Here is a 17,711-nt window from a genome sequence, read left to right as displayed (position 1 = left end):
GAAAAGATTTAGTTTGAACACTGACACTTAGACATTGCACTGAAACAAAAACAGATGACTTCAGAATGACTGAAGTAAATGCAATTATGCTTCAACCCACAATAATCTTAAATGAGTTTTTTTATTAAATGTTAATAACTTTGGGGACTTCATTGGTTTCTACGTGGGTCTTTCAAGTAGGAGTTATCTGTGCAAAAAGATGCCTGTAATGTAAAGAAGGTGGAATGTGTACCAAGGGATGTTTCTGACTGCTTAAAACCATTTGAGATTTATTAATTTTCTGGATTTGGGTTAACATGGTTCTGTGAATAGGCACAAGGCCTGGAGAGTGGGATTAGGAAGGTTTCCAGAGGCTCTGAACTCATGTCAAGCAAAACTGTCATGCCAAGCAGCTAAGTCAACTGCAAAGGGAAAAGCCTTGAAAGTGCTTTATCAGTGCATAATGTTTGTAAATTTTATTCAATTAATTTACAGCTGCAGGGCTCATGAGGCTGAAATTAAAGTTTTGTAAAGTTTTGATAAGGAAGCAGCCAAAAACAAACACAAAAGTTTGATTAGCTCTGGATGTGTTTAAACAAGTTGGCAGGGGAACAAAATTACAAGCAAGTGTTGCAGAAAAGATGCATCTAGTCTTAGGAAATACTGTAATAAACTGGACTGGTAGCAGAATGCCTGCTAGCACCTCGCATGAAGTGCCTTAGGTGTGCTTGCCATTTGCTTTTGTTTTTACTTACTGGTACCACATAGAAAAGTTGTGTCCCAGAGAAAAGCCACTGGAAGCTAGTGCTATCAAAAATACATAACAAATAAACATTTTGCTTAAAATTACTGTTATTTATATGACAACGTTAAATGGAGTTTACTTTAGGCAATAAAGAACAGTGAAAAAGAGGATATGACAGAGGACAAGCCAGACTACTAAAATACCACCTTTGTCCAAAACATCAGTGCCTCTGTTGCAGGCATGAAGATGACTAACTCTTGAATAGACACTAGCCATATCACTGTTTTGTTTTTTTTTTTGCTTTATTTTCTTTTCTTGGGGGGATTGGGGAAACCCTCAACTGCTGGGAGAGCCCTCAAGATATCTGTTGGGAAGATCAGAGTTGGGGTTGCTGCTCCATTTCTCTGCTTCTTGTAGGTGAGTTAGGAGAAGTATTGCTTATTGCAATCAATTGCTCAAGTAGATGTTTCTATTACTTTTAGTCACGTGTGTTTGTCATTTTACAGTATGTTTGCATTAGTAAGAAGAGCAGTATTTTTGTTGTTTTCTAACATGCATTATTAATTTTTAGACTTGAGATCCAATTTCTAGTATTGTTTTTTAAAATATGATTAGCAAAGTGGATTATCCAGAGAGCTAATTTGCTTCCAGTCATTGTGGAGTTTATATTTTGTTGGGAATCTTCTGTCAGTGTATCTACAATGAAAAGGAAAATTCTGTTAAAACTGAATTTTCACATGGGAACCTATCCACTTTTGCTGAAATATTTTGATTTGCTTTGGGAAAATATAAACAAAATACAGAGGTATTTCTATTTCAGCCAGGTCATTTTAGAATCAAGTATCTCAGTTTGTTAACAGCATCTTTTAAGGATGTGAGTGGTATAGGTTTGATGCATCCCAGTCACGTCAGAAGTTGTGGCAGATGCATTTAGACAATGCTGATCTGTCTGGAGATAAAAGCTTTAGCTTACAAGCTCAGCCTGCATCGGGGCAAAATGTAAACTGCCTTTTCTGGGAACAGAACAGAGTTTCAAGGGGAGAAATGCTGCATCAGTGTTGCTTGAGTCTCTGCTGTGTCCATCGTTTAAGTCCTGTGATTTTGAAGGAGACCTAGGGACAACAGGAGGTTACTGAAGGTGGTGTTCATTAGGATCTTTTCTGCAGAGGACGCAGCTACACATCTGCCCTGGGAACCACTTGTGGGGCCAGGAAACTTCTGTCCACCATCAGGCCTCTCACCAGGGCTTCACTGGGTTGTTAGGAGTTTACACCATGGTAACTCATATAATATCTGAACAGAACTTGGATTAGTTTCTGAATTGATAGTATCTGTATCAAATTGTGATCTGCCTCTGCAACGCCGATGATCTGGAAGAGCTTGAAGACTTCCTAAATGTAAATTGTTCCATACACTATTTCTATTTGACTTTGAACTCATTGTTCTTGTTGGGTGCTGAATGAGCTTTGCAGTCTCATTTCCCTACATATTTGAAAAGAAGCAAGTCTTTGTTTATTAAGTAATGCTTCCTTCCAAAACTCTCTTGACATTTTTAGGATTGGAAATGGAATACAAAAAAACAAACAAACAAACAAAAAAAACAAAAAAAAAAAAACCAGCTTTCAGTGAGACTTCCTTTTGGTCTTAGGACAGTGGGAAAGGGCTTCCAGACTTTCGGGTGAGGTTTGCATGCCTTCCAGTGAGTCTTTTACATTGGGACAGCTGGTGACAGGCAGCTGTGCTTATACTCAGAGGTTTTACACAAAGGACATTTTTTAAGATTCTACTAAATCTTCCTTAATTTTTCCCCTGTCCTGTACCCAATTTCATGGTCATCATACATGGTATATGGATGAACATTCATTTGCGCTCAGCTGTATAACGTATTTAGATTTCAGGGTATGTGAGTGATAAAGTTTAAACAGGTATATAAAGAAATCTTGTTACCGCAAGACTGCTTTTGGTGTTTCCTTTTGTATAATAATAATAAACCTCCAGAAATAAATACATGTATAATTTTTGATCTTTGCCATAGCCTGGGTTTTGGCTACATTTTTAGAAACATATGCTCAACTTTATAGAAGTTGGTGATGTCTTTGTGATTCTACTTGTCTTCTGCAGTACAGAAGAGATATCAGAAGTTCATTATCTTATTGCTTTGGCATGAGCATTTTCAGTTTTATATGCAATTTTCCCAGTTTAATAGTGGTTTTCCTTATTTCATTCTTCAAATCTATACATGGATCTGTCCAAAATAGCTTAGAAGTTTTCAGATGACGATCTTAAATCCAAAACAGAGTTTTGGTACACTATGATAGCTTATCTGTTACTCTCTGCTATCTGTCACCACAAAGCAAAACAATCTTGCAGTGCTAAATTGCATACTTAAAATCAAGTGCTGTGTTTACGTGGAGCTGTACCTGAACTGGATTTAGAAATACATGTTATCAAACTCTGGACAAGATACAAATTTTTCTATTCAAAATTTGCATGAAAATATCAAGAAGCAGCTTTCTCTGAAGAACATATTTTATTGATTCATGAATGCATGTGTGAATATAGAGATAGCTTCTGCACTTCAAAAACATGCTCCAAAAGCAGTATTTCTTTCGGGTGTTTAGAATGACCATGTTTCGCATTTCATTCAAGTGACAGTAAGTTTTCTAAAAAGTAGTCGTGATGTATTGACTCCTTAGTCACAGCACTAATTGCGGATGATTTTTCAATCTATTATGGTCAGCGTGTTTATTTCTGTGTCAGAAAAATAGATTATGTTTCCATATAGGATTCATTAATGATAGTAGAAGAAATATGCAAAAGCTCTGCTGTTACATGCATTTAATATTAAGAATCTCAGAACATTAAAAACATTAGAGTAATAACCTGCTACAGTAAACCTATGATTGACCTAAGCCCTCCCATTTCAAAGGGGAGAAAGCCTTGAGTCATCACCCAGAATTCCACAGAAGTCAGTTATTTGATACATACAATATATGGTGATTCTATAAAAAGAATAAAACTTCAAAATTAAAGATGTTTAAAGAAGCAAGTCATGAACTCTTTGAAATACCAGGAGTCATGGGAACGACTCATAAATAGGGATTTGGTCGGGACTTCAATGAGATCAATTTATAGCAGAAACACTAGAATATTTTATAAATTACACTGAAAATATAATGAGATGAAAACTTTTTATATGCCTACACAACATACCTGTTTTCGGATAGCAGTTATAATTTGATTGGTTCAGGGCTCTCATGTTGTCTGGTATACAGTTTGTCTCAGTCTTAGGAACAACAAGTCTTTTAGACGTATTTTTCTTACAAACATTTGGATGCAGATATGTTCAAACATGTCCTGACTTTGTACAGCTGCCTTTATCCTTTTGTTGTACAGATACTACAGTTTTCTGTAGCTTCTGCACTGCTCGTAGGGTTGCTTTTGTCTGGCTCTGACCCTGAAACAACTCAGGTACCTGGGGAAAGTCAAAAAGCCACCATTCATCCCAGCCTACAATTTGCGTCCCCAGTGTGTTGCTTGTCAATTTTGTCCAGTGCCACTTTGACTTGCTTGGAAACATTACTGACTGTCAGAGGTATTGCCTGAAAATGGTGTATTTGTAAGAAGATAATGGAGGTGGACATTGGACATGGACAGTACTGGCATCTTCATTTAGGCTTAAGAACTGCAAGAACAATACATGATGGAGGCTGACTTTCAAAACACACCTGCTCAACAGGGAAGGTGCTCAGTGAGGCTTCACCTTTAAGAAATGTCCTTCTTAGGGGAAAGCAAGGAAGTAACAAGATAAACAGCCAGGCTGATGTTGTTTCAGGAAACTGGTTTATTGATTAATAATGTCAATAACACTCTAAATGAAGTAAAATTCTGTTGGGCCAAAAGCAACATTTGAGAAAGCTGTTCATCCTAGGGATCTCTAATACTATACTTGGTTGTCTTATAGCTAAGATTTCACCCTGTTTTGTAACCTCTGTTTAAAGAATATTATAAGAGTTTTTCTTGGGGTTTCAGGAAGTTACTGCGTTTTGCAGCCATTCTTTTCACTTTCTTTGTTTTTATAATCTGCTAGTATGCTCTTATAAAAAATAGCTGTCTATGGATGGTAGATACTGTGAGGGAGATATAGTTGCCTGCAAACTTTTGTCTAGAGAAATATAACTCTCAGTTCAAGGAAGTCAGAATGAAAACAAGATAAGTCATAGTCAGGGGTGCATTTATGAGTACAGAGATCTTTCTGCTACAGGGGCACTTGACAAGAACCAGAGAAGGCATGTGGAGAACCAAACACACTGCAAGATTGTTTATATCTCTGTGAACAGTTCTCTCCTCTGCCTGGGCAGAAATCTCTAAATTTTCTGTCTTTATTCTTCTCCTTGATTTTAAGTAGCTTAATTCAGGGTTGCTTATGGCAATTTACCATCTCTTTATAGTGCTAATGTTTTAGTCTCCATATGCTATGATATGAGTTTCCCCTACTGAATTATTTCCTTACCTTTGTGCAGTCTTGGCCCTACATCAGGTGGGAACTAAGGGAGCAGATCTACAACACATACTTTTCATTTCTGCCTGCAATAGTCTTCTGTTGCATTCCAGAGAAACTTGGTGTCCTGCTGTAGTAGTTTAGTTTTACAGTAGTTTCTACTGGAAAGCAGAACGCAAAGATTAACAAAAGCTTTATTCTTAACATTATCCTGTGAATATTTGCTGGCATCTGTGTCAACATTACCAGTTGTATCCTACTGAGAATAAAATCCTTGGCTCGTTTTCAAAATACATCTTGTCTACCAGCTATGGAATCACTGGCACTACTTCCTCAGAAATATTGGGCAAAAGCTTGTCCCTGAAAAGCAGTTTGGAATAAGAATCTTCTTCATTGTGCAGTGTTGACAGGAGGTTGCAGAATTTAGTTGTGTTCAGTCAGTCTGAGTTCAGTAAACTTTTTTGGTTCATTGCTGGAGAGAGAAAAGTGCACAATGTTTGGAAGATCTTCCTATCACTAGATGATCTGTGAAATGTACTAATTGAAACGATGAATTGGACCTGGTTCCAATTTGGATAAAATTATACTATGTCTGTCAAGCCCAGAGAGTAAAGCATATAGTTTTTGACAAAGCTGTGTGTACATGTGTTAGCTCATCAGTTGTGGGGCTGGTGAAGGTGCCTGCAGCACACCATTTGCAATCTGTTCCTCGGAGGGATCATGCATGAATTGGAGGATGTGAGCTATTACTGACTGGATCAGACTTAAAAGACAGTATAATGGGCATGCCAGAAAGAAAGCTAGATTGGCATTCAAGAGGTTAATTAGACTGGGAAAGAGCAATTAAAGGGACTTGAGGAAGTCTTCATAAAACTGTAATTGAGTGCTCTTCATTCTGAGGATCTCATTAAACTAGGAACAGGATTTTTTGTTGTTGAAATTGTGAACCTTCCATTAAGATTGTCTAATCAGCTTTCTGAAAGAGGAGTTACTGCAATACAATAATTTTTGAAACCTCTTGTTATTCTCAAGATACTCCGTGTATGCTTTATATGGGTATGTTTTCCTTGGACTCAAAATGTGGAAATAGAAGTGATAATATTGCTTGGGTATGAATGTCACGAGTCTGTTATTTTTATTTGCCCAACCTACAAGACAAATGAAGATTTAGCTGTTAGTTTCAGTAATTGCACGGTTATGTTATGTATATTGTGTGATAATATGACAACACGTGCAGAATACAAATCAATACCTCAACAGCAAATAACAGATGGATGGCTTCTGTGAAAGAACTTTGTTGTCCATTTATTGATTGCAGTTAGTAGTTTATGTTAGCAGAGACGTACCATAACTACCAGTGCCAAAATAAACATCAGTTTGAATACTGGTCCAGTGAGAACAGGTTTTTGCTGGTTTACTCAGTGAGTACAGCAGTGCCGACTGCTAGGCTAACTCACTGGTCAAACTTAAATGGAGTGCTGGGATTCAGAGAGGAAAATGAAGGTCCAGATGCTGAAAGAAAACTGATGAACATTGCATTTGAATTGATATAAAATACATTAGCTATTGTGAAGTAGTAAATTATTTAAATCACAGCAAATAAAGCTTGTCAAGGAAAAAAAAAATACACACAGTAAAATGCTGCTGATTTAAAACCCAACATTAAATAATAGTTTCATCTACTAAAGATGCCGTTTGTACTACTTCTGTAAATTCTTGTGTCAGTGATTTCAGTTGTTTTTCTTTTCTAACTCGGCATGAAAGACCCACAGAACTGCAGGAGCACATGTGGAGAAAGGACAGGTAAACTCTGTGTGCACAAAACATGGTTGGTGTAGAGAATAAGCAAAATGAAAGCGGAAAGAAAAAACTTAATTTCTCTTTACTTCCCGCACCATGACCATGGGTACCATGTGCTGTAACAGTAAATACCCACACTTTTAAATCTTTCAAGCTGTTTACGTGTGTGAATGTGTGACACACATCTCAAGGAAATGTTTACATTGACGTTTTGGCTCACTCTGTTTTGCACCGTGGCCCTGGCTCTCTGATTGTCTGGTGTCAGCTATCTTCTGGCCTCCTCTTGGCACACAATCAACTCCTTCCCTCTTAGAGGAAGCCCTGGCTGCTGAGCACAGATATATTGACGTATTTTCCACATATCCAGGGGGGCCTGCTTTCTACAGAGCAGTGTAAATATAACCAACCTGGAACAGTATGGATGCAAGCCAAAATATGCCATTTGCTGCCAATTTTTCTTCTATATTGCAAAAGCAGTCTAGGGGCATCCACATTAAACCCTTACTGTAAACAGCATTGCTCTGATTAGGCATAGGAATAAATGCCCATCTTTCTTAAATGGCCCTTCAGTGAAGTACTAATTAACTTTAAGGATTTGGGAATCCACATTGTGTGACTTATGTTTTCTATTACCAACATATGTAATTTATTGAAAAAAAAATAATACATGGATGGGAGAAGAGAGATGATGTACATTTTAAAAGTGACAAAAAGTTTGTAGTTTTTAGTCTCAACCAAACTTCTAGACGTAAACAAGGAAGGGCTCTGTAGGAAATGTGGCTTTTCCTCTCCTGTCAGTAGGAGATTTGAGGGGGTCTTGCATGTGTTTGCTCTTGCTGTTTTGCTCTGGAAGTCCAGCAGATACCATCACCTCTCAGTTGTGTCCTGGCAGCTGCAGTGGCTCTATTTGCATCCTCAGAGTTCTGGGAATATGGGAAATTATGGTAGGAAAGAAGTGGTAGAAGTAAATCCACCTTTTTCTCTGCTCATTTAGCATTTATGTTCATTATCTGTTTTAAGTAAATTACTGAAGGAACTAGGCATATACAGACTTGCCCTGAACCCACCACAGGTACTGGAAAGTGGCTATGGCAAATACAAACAAAAAGCATAGCAAGTCAATTCTTACCCCTTCTCATGGATGTGGCTGCTTGTGTAGGGTTGAACCTTGTGGTCCTGGTGAAGATTAGGAAGGAATGGTCCCAAAGACCATTGAGTTATTGTCATGTTTTTGATGCTTCTTACTGGGAAGAAAAGGACATCCATCAGCCACTCTGGGTCCTGTGACATAGATCATGCATAGAAATAATGAGAACCACTACTCCTGGTAGCCTTCCAAATGTGTAGGTCAGATCTGTGGGAGAAAAAGAAAACAAAGCCCAGACTGTATGGTTTGCATCCTCACTACATTATATTGTGAATTACTCTCATAGCTGACTGAATTGGACTTAGAAATGTGATTGACATTGTGTGTATTCTTGGCCCTTCTTTATCTTCTGCTGAGGAGGAAAAAAACAGATACTCCATCTCTGAACAGAGATCTTGAATAAGGGAGCCAGAGGCACACAGCACATGAAATTGGATGATTGTAATAAATAAAACTTGGTACTTTTATTTTTCCCGAATGCCCTTGCCACACACTCTTTGCTGATACTTTGCCAACTAATTAGTATCTTGTGATAGTAATTTCATTTCAGGGTGATAGCAAAGTTTAATTTGTGCTGTTAATTACTTTCCATCAATTTTCCCATCTTTGAATGGACAGTATATCTATACTATTACTGAACAGAAAAAAAAACACAACCTCCTAGACGAAGTGGGGAAAAAAAAAAAAAGCTTTTCTCTCAATAATTTCGACATTTTAGGAGAATGAGACTGGATTATGACACAAGCAATTTTAATTGTAACAGCTAATTCAAATCAATTGTAAATTCTAGCAACCACAAGATGCTAGAGAGGAACTGAGCAACTGAGAGAAATGTTTCCAAAACCATTTCTGGAATTATTCTAGAGATGTTCTAAAACATTAAAATGTTTTAAGTTGGTTACAAGCAAAAAATACTGGCTCAGAAAAAGAATTTTTATTTAGTTACTACCCAGAAAAATTACTTCAAAACAATTAGATCTGTATAATATGACCTATTAATGATATCCAATTGAAATAATCGAGGAGACAGCATAATATAGCTACACAACGAATACTCTGAAATATATGATGGTTTGAACGTTGATGAAATGACAAGCTGGTTAAAATTGCTGTATAAATATAACTTGACTACAGAGTGCAGACATATCTGCACACTTAATTGTAGGTTTTGATTTAGCTCAGCTCATATTTTATCTGTGCTTATGCTCCCTGATAGGCACAAATGCAGGACTTTGTGAATATCTCTATCCTGTAAAGGTCTGCCTCACTTTTTTGCTGTTGGAAAGTGAGGAATTGGGAACAACTGGGAAATGGAGGAAGGCTGACAAAGTGGTTTGTGTTAGTGGGATCGTTACAAATCTTATGGAGGTTCCTGCTAAGTGCTACCAAGATAGTTACTGAAGCCTGTTTATTTTGGTCTGTGTAACTGTGGAAGTTTGCCAGTAGCACCCAGAGGTGGAGAGCCAGCTCTTGTGCATTCTTCTTCACTGTATGGATTTGCAAAATTGTCCTCCAGCTCCAAACTTGAGGTGATGCTGATTTCTGTGAAGGGTGAAGAATGCTGTCTATAGTTCGCTGTTCAACCCACCATCATGGTCCCTCCCCTGGGAGGAAACCTGCCTCACCCAGCATCAGACAGAGGAGAAGCACAGGAATGGACGTGACCCCTCACTCTCTCTGCCCCCCATTAGCACAAGCACACAGGCCTGTGCTCGCTTGTACCCAGGTGTGTGCTGCCTGTGCATGTGAAGCGGGTGGCCGGGCCATTCAGCTATGGCCTGCTGCTTTGAACAGGTTCTCCCAAAGTGTGCAGAACCTGTTCAGACTGGTGAAATCTCCTCTCTTGATTTCAGATAGCTTTGGACCAGACCCTTTGAACAGAGACTGCTTGCTTTTTGCAGGTACACTTGGTATTGCTAGCATCTGCTTCTGATTTTCTCTAACTCAATAAAAGATATATGTAACCAGAATTGTATTTCCATGTACATTGCAAATACCAAAGTTAAATAAATAACAGCACAGCAAACAAACTTGGGAAAAGCCAAAGAAGGGTATGTCAGTGGGAGCAGATTTTACTTTCTTCACTGATGTGCGAATGGGATAAGATTTACATGCGTATGATGCAGCTGTTGTATTAGAGCAGGGCAAGCTATTCATAACACCCATTCACTGAATTTGTCTTTGCTGTTAGTTACTTGCCTAATTCAGCCAAAATTAGCTGAAGAAAGAGGAGGAGGTTACACTTCAATGGTATTTCTCCTGTTAAAAATGCTATAGCTATTGAATGATAAAGGTAAAGGATACAAGATGAAATTTGTAGGTGATTAAAAATAAATAAATAAAAAGCTAGTTGTCTGCATGATATGTTGTTAAGCAGTGGAAATCCTTGCCAAAGGGCACTGTGGTTATTTAAAGTTTCCATGGAGTCAAGGTAAGATGGCACAAATTCTTGAGAGCCATTCTCTTGAGAATTAATAAATACATTAAAGCATGCTTGGCTAAAGCAAAGCTGTAAATGTTTGGAGAATAGGAGAGTTACTTGTAGGAAGTGTAGTTTATCCTCCTCATATGCTCTTTCCCTATGTTTTTACCTACAGCCACTAAGAGCATGGCTATACTTGTGTTTTTGTTGAATGCCTTGCCTGCTGGATTACTCGTAAACTTTCTCTGTCATTATTTGCTTATAGCATTTTGCATCCAATGGTTGCTAGTCCTGAGCAGATGGCAGGATTTTTATTTGTTTGTTTTAAGTAGGATAATTTCAGAAAGTTGTTTCCAGATGAACTGTTGCAGGAAATAAACAAGAGTTTGGGAGACCTGCTAGCAATAAACGTTTTAGAGAAGAAAAGTCAAATTAAGAGAACATGGAAGCAACAGTTGCTTTCAGGTGCTGACTGGAAGAGGAAAGCTGGGACAGAGAGGGCTCTCAACACTCCTTTCCTCCCACAAATGCTCTTATGCAATTCTTGCTTTTATAATTTCCATGATCTTGCCCTCAGCATAAAATCAAACAAAGAGACTTTGCAAATGAAAATTGCACTAGAAAGTATTTTTAAGTATTCTAAGAATTTTCAAAGATATTTTATTCATGCCCTATCACTTAAAAACAAAACAAAACACAAACAAACAAACAAACAAAAAAACCTAGGCCTTAATCTCAGTCTATACCATCACAGAATTATGCTGGAAACAGTTGCAGGAAGAAATCAGAAATTGATACAGCCTGTGGCCAGGTAACTATTGATTTCATGTTCCCAAATTCTATGGGCTGTTCACTGTAATGATATTTTATCTAATTTATCAATCATTTTCATCTGTTTTAGTTAGTTTATTGTAAGACGTTTTTGAAGATAAAGTTCTCTTTGCTCTGTAGTTATGTCTTGTGAACAGAGCTATCCCAAAGGGTGCACCCTCTGTGACTTAGCTGGAATAACTTTAAAAGCATTTTGATGGTTACTTTCCACCCTTCCTTTCCAAACATGCCAGGTTTTCCACAATTTGTAATAAATAGGCAAGAGAACCTCTAATGATTATCTCACCATTACTTATTTGATTTGAATCACCTGCTTATTAATAATCCCAATGGATGATAAAAACTGAGTCATTCTCCTCTTAAAAAATATACACTCACATTGTGAAAATAGATGTTAGAATATCCTAGCAAAAATCTAATACGATTAAAAGAATTTATATCTTTTTAGTCTTCGTTATATGTTTAGGCTAGTAACTCAAGCTGACATCCAGACTGATTCATTTTAGGTTTACTTCTGACATAGTGAAGGTAAAATGAAGAGCACCCTAGATTAAAATGTTCTATGGCCAGAGGTACAGCCAAGAACTTCAGAGATATCTTTTATAATATTGGAAAACAAACCACAACAATATTTGCTATGTCAAGCCCATGGATATGTGTTAGAGTTAAAAACACACCTTTGAAAAGATAACCAGCTTTGATTTAAAGCCATCAGGTAAAGAATGGTAAAGGAACTCCATTTAAATGCATTGTTGCAGCGACTGAACTTCATTTGGCTTCTGCTTTCATTTATGTGAATTATTATGAGTTTGTCAGAGGAAAAAGCAAAGAATCTCTTCCACACTGAGACTATGTACCAATTACCACCTTACCATATAATAAATAGACCAAACAAACTGTTTGAAATATGCACTTCCAATTTGAGTAGTCTGATTAAGATCACTGAAGCTTGCCATGGGGAAAAGACACAATCCTTGCTGGTGCATAAGTCACTGCTTGCCTGACAGTGATTGGAAAGCAGCTATAATGTGAGTCTCAGTTTGCTAGACATTGCTGTGGATAAAGAATGCCCTCAAATTTGCAAATGTGAATTAACAGTGCCCAAGAGCTGTAGAGAGGAGAAAAAGCTTTCCAAACCAGGGTTTCCTATAGATCTTCTGATGCTGGAGCTATCAGCAGCAATTTTCAGCAAACCAGGGTTTGCTGAACTCTCATAACATGAGACTCAGTCTTCTGTCACTTTGAAAGTGTGAGACTGAAAGACACATAAAAATTCTCTCCCTAGATGTTGACCAAAATTGATATTGCTTTCCATGGACCTCCTGTGTAATCTGCTTATTTTTCAGTTTCCTAGCTGATCTAATTCCTTTTTCAGTGCTCATCCAAACCTTTTTCAAAGGCTGAGTAGAAGAGGCAAAAATATGGCTTTTGCCATCCATATGTTTAGTCCTCATATCCGTCTTGTCCTAGGAACAATTTGAAGCAGTTGCCTCATAGATTTTCTTCAAGTCAGGGCTGAAAATAGCTGTGCTGTTTCTGTGGCAACTGTGATTTTCCTTTATGCAAGGTGAATCCTATTTCTTCGTTGTTCTGGGTTCCTAGAGCCAGGTGGATGATGCATCCTCTGTGATCCAAGCTCACATCCTGGTGAGTACTTATCTATAAGTACTTATTTGTAAGCAGATCATCTAGCATCAGTGAGGACATGCTGCATAAAGAAAATTGCTATTTAGCTATTGACATCTTGTTTAGTCATTATCTAGTTTAGTTGACGTTACATGCTTGAGAGATTGTTCTTGACATCAGGTTTAGGGACCATCAACTTTGACCTATGACTGAGAAGCAATTTAGGCAGTTTTAGTTTTGCCTTGTTCTTATATAAGGAAAAAAATATATTTCTATGTGTTGCTTGGAAAAATAGTGCTAATTTCTTAGTGAATACCATTGTTCATACAAAAAAGCGATAGGTCACAGTCAGATTTTTGGATCTTTGAAAGAGTCTGCTTTTGAACTTCTGGTGTGTTACTGATTTAGAGGTCACAGTGATTCAGTCTGAATCACTTCACATGTATCATGGAATCACAGGTAAATTTATTTTATCTTATTTACATCACGTTAGACGTGAAGAAGAAAAGAAAATAATAATTAATCTGCTGAAGCTGACTTGAAGGGTCCAGATACTAGGGATGAACAAAGTTCCTTCTCACTAACCAGTTAGCTTGAGGGAGTCCATTTTTTTTTTTGCAGACCCTTTTAGTGTCCCAAATGCTCTGTCTTTGGATGGGTTAGTGTACTTGTTCTTTTGGGCTGTATCACTTCCTTGCAGCTACTGATGTGGAAGGGAAGAAGGGGCTCTTCAGTGTTAGTTCATCTGGGTAGACTGTCACTGCAAACCACTTAATCGAGAGTCAGCATCAACCTGTGTCTTGATCTGTATTTTTATCTGAATAAGTTTGTTAAGTGGTATCCTGATCTTTCTGTACGTTGTGTAGAATAACTTATGTGGCATAGATGCTGGAGCACATCTGTTGAAATCGTGCATCTGCAGATAATGTTGCAGTGTCAATAAATTCTGTAGTGTGAGTAGATTGTACCCTTTTTGATATGTATTTGGTCTGATCAGCTATAAGATTGCAAACATTTATTGTATTTCCAAATTCTATGTTTAATTTATATATACTCAGGGGAGTCTTGATTTTTATGAATGTTTATCTCACAGTGTTAAGTATCTTGCAAGCAGTTCTATCTGTGCTTTTCATGTTTTTTTTGTTTGTTTGTTTGTTTGTTTCTCTGTAGCCCACTCAAGCCTGGTCTCAGCAAAGGAAATGCTGAAAATGCACAGTGCTTCAACAGTGTATGAATTGTTTATCTTTAGATTTGCATTTTTGTGTCTGGTTTGTATGGCACACTGAAGAAAACAGATCAAAGTGACAGATTCTGTTATTTCATTACCTTTGTGTTCCACAAATTCTGTTTGTGCCTGTTCTCAATAGAATAGCATCGGACCAAACCAGAGCTTTGAAAAATCTTTGAAGTTTTGAACATATGGGAGGAAGAACAGTCTTGTGCATGACTTTGCTTGAAAGCAGAACTGGTAATTTAATACACAGACTGCATTATGGAAACTACCCATGTTTAAAAGCACCAGCAAAGCATCAGTTCTTAAACAGAAAACAAATTCTGTCTTAGGTTTGCACAAATTTCTGTTCTTGTGTTGGCAATGAATGAGCATGGAGCCTCTATCGAAGACCATGGTGTTTCCCAAGCTTAATTGAATTGTTGTGTTTATTTTGGAGGGGTTGAGAGGTGTAAAGGATCTCTGCGGAATCAGTTCTTCACAAAGAAAAGCAGTTTTTCTACACAGATTAATGAAAATGAACACATATGGGCCTATTCTTCTCAGAAGTACAAAACCAAGGAGAAATATTGAAAGTGATGAGGAGCCCACTCCCATCAAAAAGTTCAGCAAGATTTTAATATAACTATTTTTGTCCTAGGACCATCTTTTGATGTTCCTTAGTGCTCTGCATTTTTGCATGATTATTAGCAGCAAATTTCATACAAAGCAGTCATGAAATGCTGCCAGACCCGAATGTAAGCTCTGGGTTACATCCTTTTGAATGTGTTTAACTGACATACAGAGAAGGAGGCTTCTAGTTCAGGTGCATAATACCAAGCTGAAAATTGTTTGTTTTACTGAGTTATCACATAGCACAGCAGATTATGCAAGATGAAGAGAAATCCTACCAAAGGTTTAGTGTGCTTATAATTCTCCTTGAAATCAGTAATGAGCATTAAAGGTCAAGTTTTCACTTGAGTCTGGATAGTTTTGGAAGATCAGTCCCTTAAATTTGTGGTGGGATTGTTATTTCAAAATTTTTGCCTTTTTGTCTTGGTTTCTCTGAAAAACAAGTTAAACGTAATTCATAAATAGTATATTGTTTTATCTGTGATTATTGAAGTGTGTGTTTGTAGTTTAGAAGTGTAGATTTTTATTTCAGGATTCCTAAATGCAAACTAATTGAATGGTCATTTATGGTTTTGTTTTCTTTCTTTCTTTCTTTCTGAAAAATTTTACAGATCAAGGATACACCAAATGGTAAAATTATAAATGTAACTTCAGTTTGTATAGGAATATGACTGAGCTACAAGAATCAACAGGTGACAATTTGCCTTTTATAATGACCTTCAAAAATAAGTCTTCAGTATTTGGTCTGATACAGAAATGTGTGATACAGTTGATTTATCCAGCCATTTTAATTGAAAGTGAATATCCTGCATTCACTGTAAATGTTCAGAGAAAATGGAGCTTAAAATGGGGAATGAGTTAAAAGAAAAAATTGGAAATAATCCTTTTGTTAATATTAAATCTTCTGTTTGATTCGGGGTAACATTTAATCTTCAGATCTGTCTGAGGTATTACAGTGAGAGCTCTGTATGTCCAGGAAAATCCTGAAATATTTGATTGATGAGCACTGGTGGCCAGAATGTAGCTTTCCATTCAAGCCACTTTTAAATTTAGGAAAGTTAAACATTTTCATTTTGAAAATATTAAGGCTGAAAATAGATGCAAAATGGTAAATGTGATCCTTCTTCTGATCCCATTTCAGATTACATTAAAGCTAACTTTAATACCATTGCTTTGGCTGGTGATATGTTTTGCAAATAGTTTATGACCACTATGTTTTCCTATTTTGGTGTTTCTGAACGTAGTTATATGATACACTGTAATAAGGAATTTAGATGGTATATGTTTTCAAATAAGGAAACAAAATGTTATGTATTCTTCTGAATTGTAGAGAATTCCCTCTCCATGTGCCATAGGAAAATCAAGATTAGTTGATTATTATCTCTGTAATAATAAATGCTCATAAAATCAGGCTGTGATTCACTTAAGATTTAGTGATCTGCAGTGCTTTCTCTCTGTGCTCCCAGGCCTCAACCTGTTCCCACCTAAAGGATATTATCACTTTTAGAGCACGTAGGTCACCTCTCTTCATCAGCTCCGTGGCACAGTATCACCCTAGTGGATACAGAAGCAATGCAGGAATGAACATGAATTATCTGAAACACTAATTAAATTATTTTTTCTTTTAACTGGAGGCTCTACCTAGAAGCAGAAGGGGCCGCTTTTGTACCTTTGCTCGTGGAAAAGAAGTCTGTCCCCTATTCTCCTATTCCTGTGAAGTGATGACACCATTTCCTGCTTGTGGAGGGTCAGCCAGGTGCAGGCAGTGCTTTCATCCTGTTTCAGAGATCTAAATGGGATGAAAATGGTCCTGTATCTCCTGTACTTCATGTTCTGTCTTCACAAGGCAAGTGAGGGTTTGAGCCTTGCTCCGTGTTATTATTTTTTTTCCTCTCTCAAGAGACTGCATCAAGAGACATGCTCTGCCTTCTAGGTCCTCATCTCAGATCGGTCAGCCAGTCAGGCTTCTCAGCATGCTCTCCCAAATTGTATCAGACCCCCCCCCTTTTTTTCTTTTCCACTCTTACCTCATATTCAACCTGCATGAAAAATGGAGAACTTCTCATCCACATGGGACTGCTGTGATGCTGAATGCTTTGCAAGACTGGTGCGCTCAGAGGAACACAGACCAAGGAAGTAACTAAGATTAATCAGTAATATTTTATTATATAAATGTTTGTGTCTGTGTCTTGTGATTCCCTATATATATTTTAATTTATTCTCAATATATGCCTTAAGTCAAGAAGACATGCCTGCCACTCCTTGTTACTGGGGGCCTGCTTCTTCCCACACATGCATGACAATGCTACAATCAGCATCACAGAATCAACTGCCTTTCTCAGCCTTTGGTCACTTCAAAGATTTATAAAATGCAGGAATCCACCTTACAGTTGTAAAGAAATATTCATTGAAACTCTTGTCATATCATCTAATAGGTCAATAGACACACACACACCTTCATTTTTACTATGTGCACGTAGATGTCCAACAGCACTGACCTTTGTTTATGTTCCACAAAGTTTTCTTGCTGGTCACCTGCACAGCAGAAAAATGTGCATACGAAGATTTTTTCCCAGATAATCAGATTTTAGTTTAATTTGTAAAGCCTGCGTTTATATCTGTTCTTTTTGTTATATTTTGATCTCCTGGGACACTCCACTGCAATGAGATTTTGATGTCTGGAGTATGACATTTCTATGCATAGCTTTTAATTTCAGATAGAACTGACTAAACACATACAGCTCATAGGTTAGGAAACTAAAGATTTCTTAAGATATCTGAATTCTGAGTTATGGCAGCAGTTTTGTCCTCTGACAG

General features: G+C 37.4%; 1 protein-coding gene across 7 annotated transcripts in view; it reads left to right on the top strand.

The window, feature by feature from the left end:
- Positions 1 to 17,711, top strand: part of SMYD3 (SET and MYND domain containing 3) — a 384,781-nt gene that overhangs the window by 216,978 nt on the left and 150,092 nt on the right. The gene's annotated exons all lie outside the window — the stretch shown is intronic.

This window comes from Cygnus olor, chromosome 3 (assembly GCF_009769625.2).
Source record: "Cygnus olor isolate bCygOlo1 chromosome 3, bCygOlo1.pri.v2, whole genome shotgun sequence".
NCBI lineage: Eukaryota > Metazoa > Chordata > Aves > Anseriformes > Anatidae > Cygnus > Cygnus olor.
This window is presented reverse-complemented; position numbering and strand designations above follow the sequence as displayed.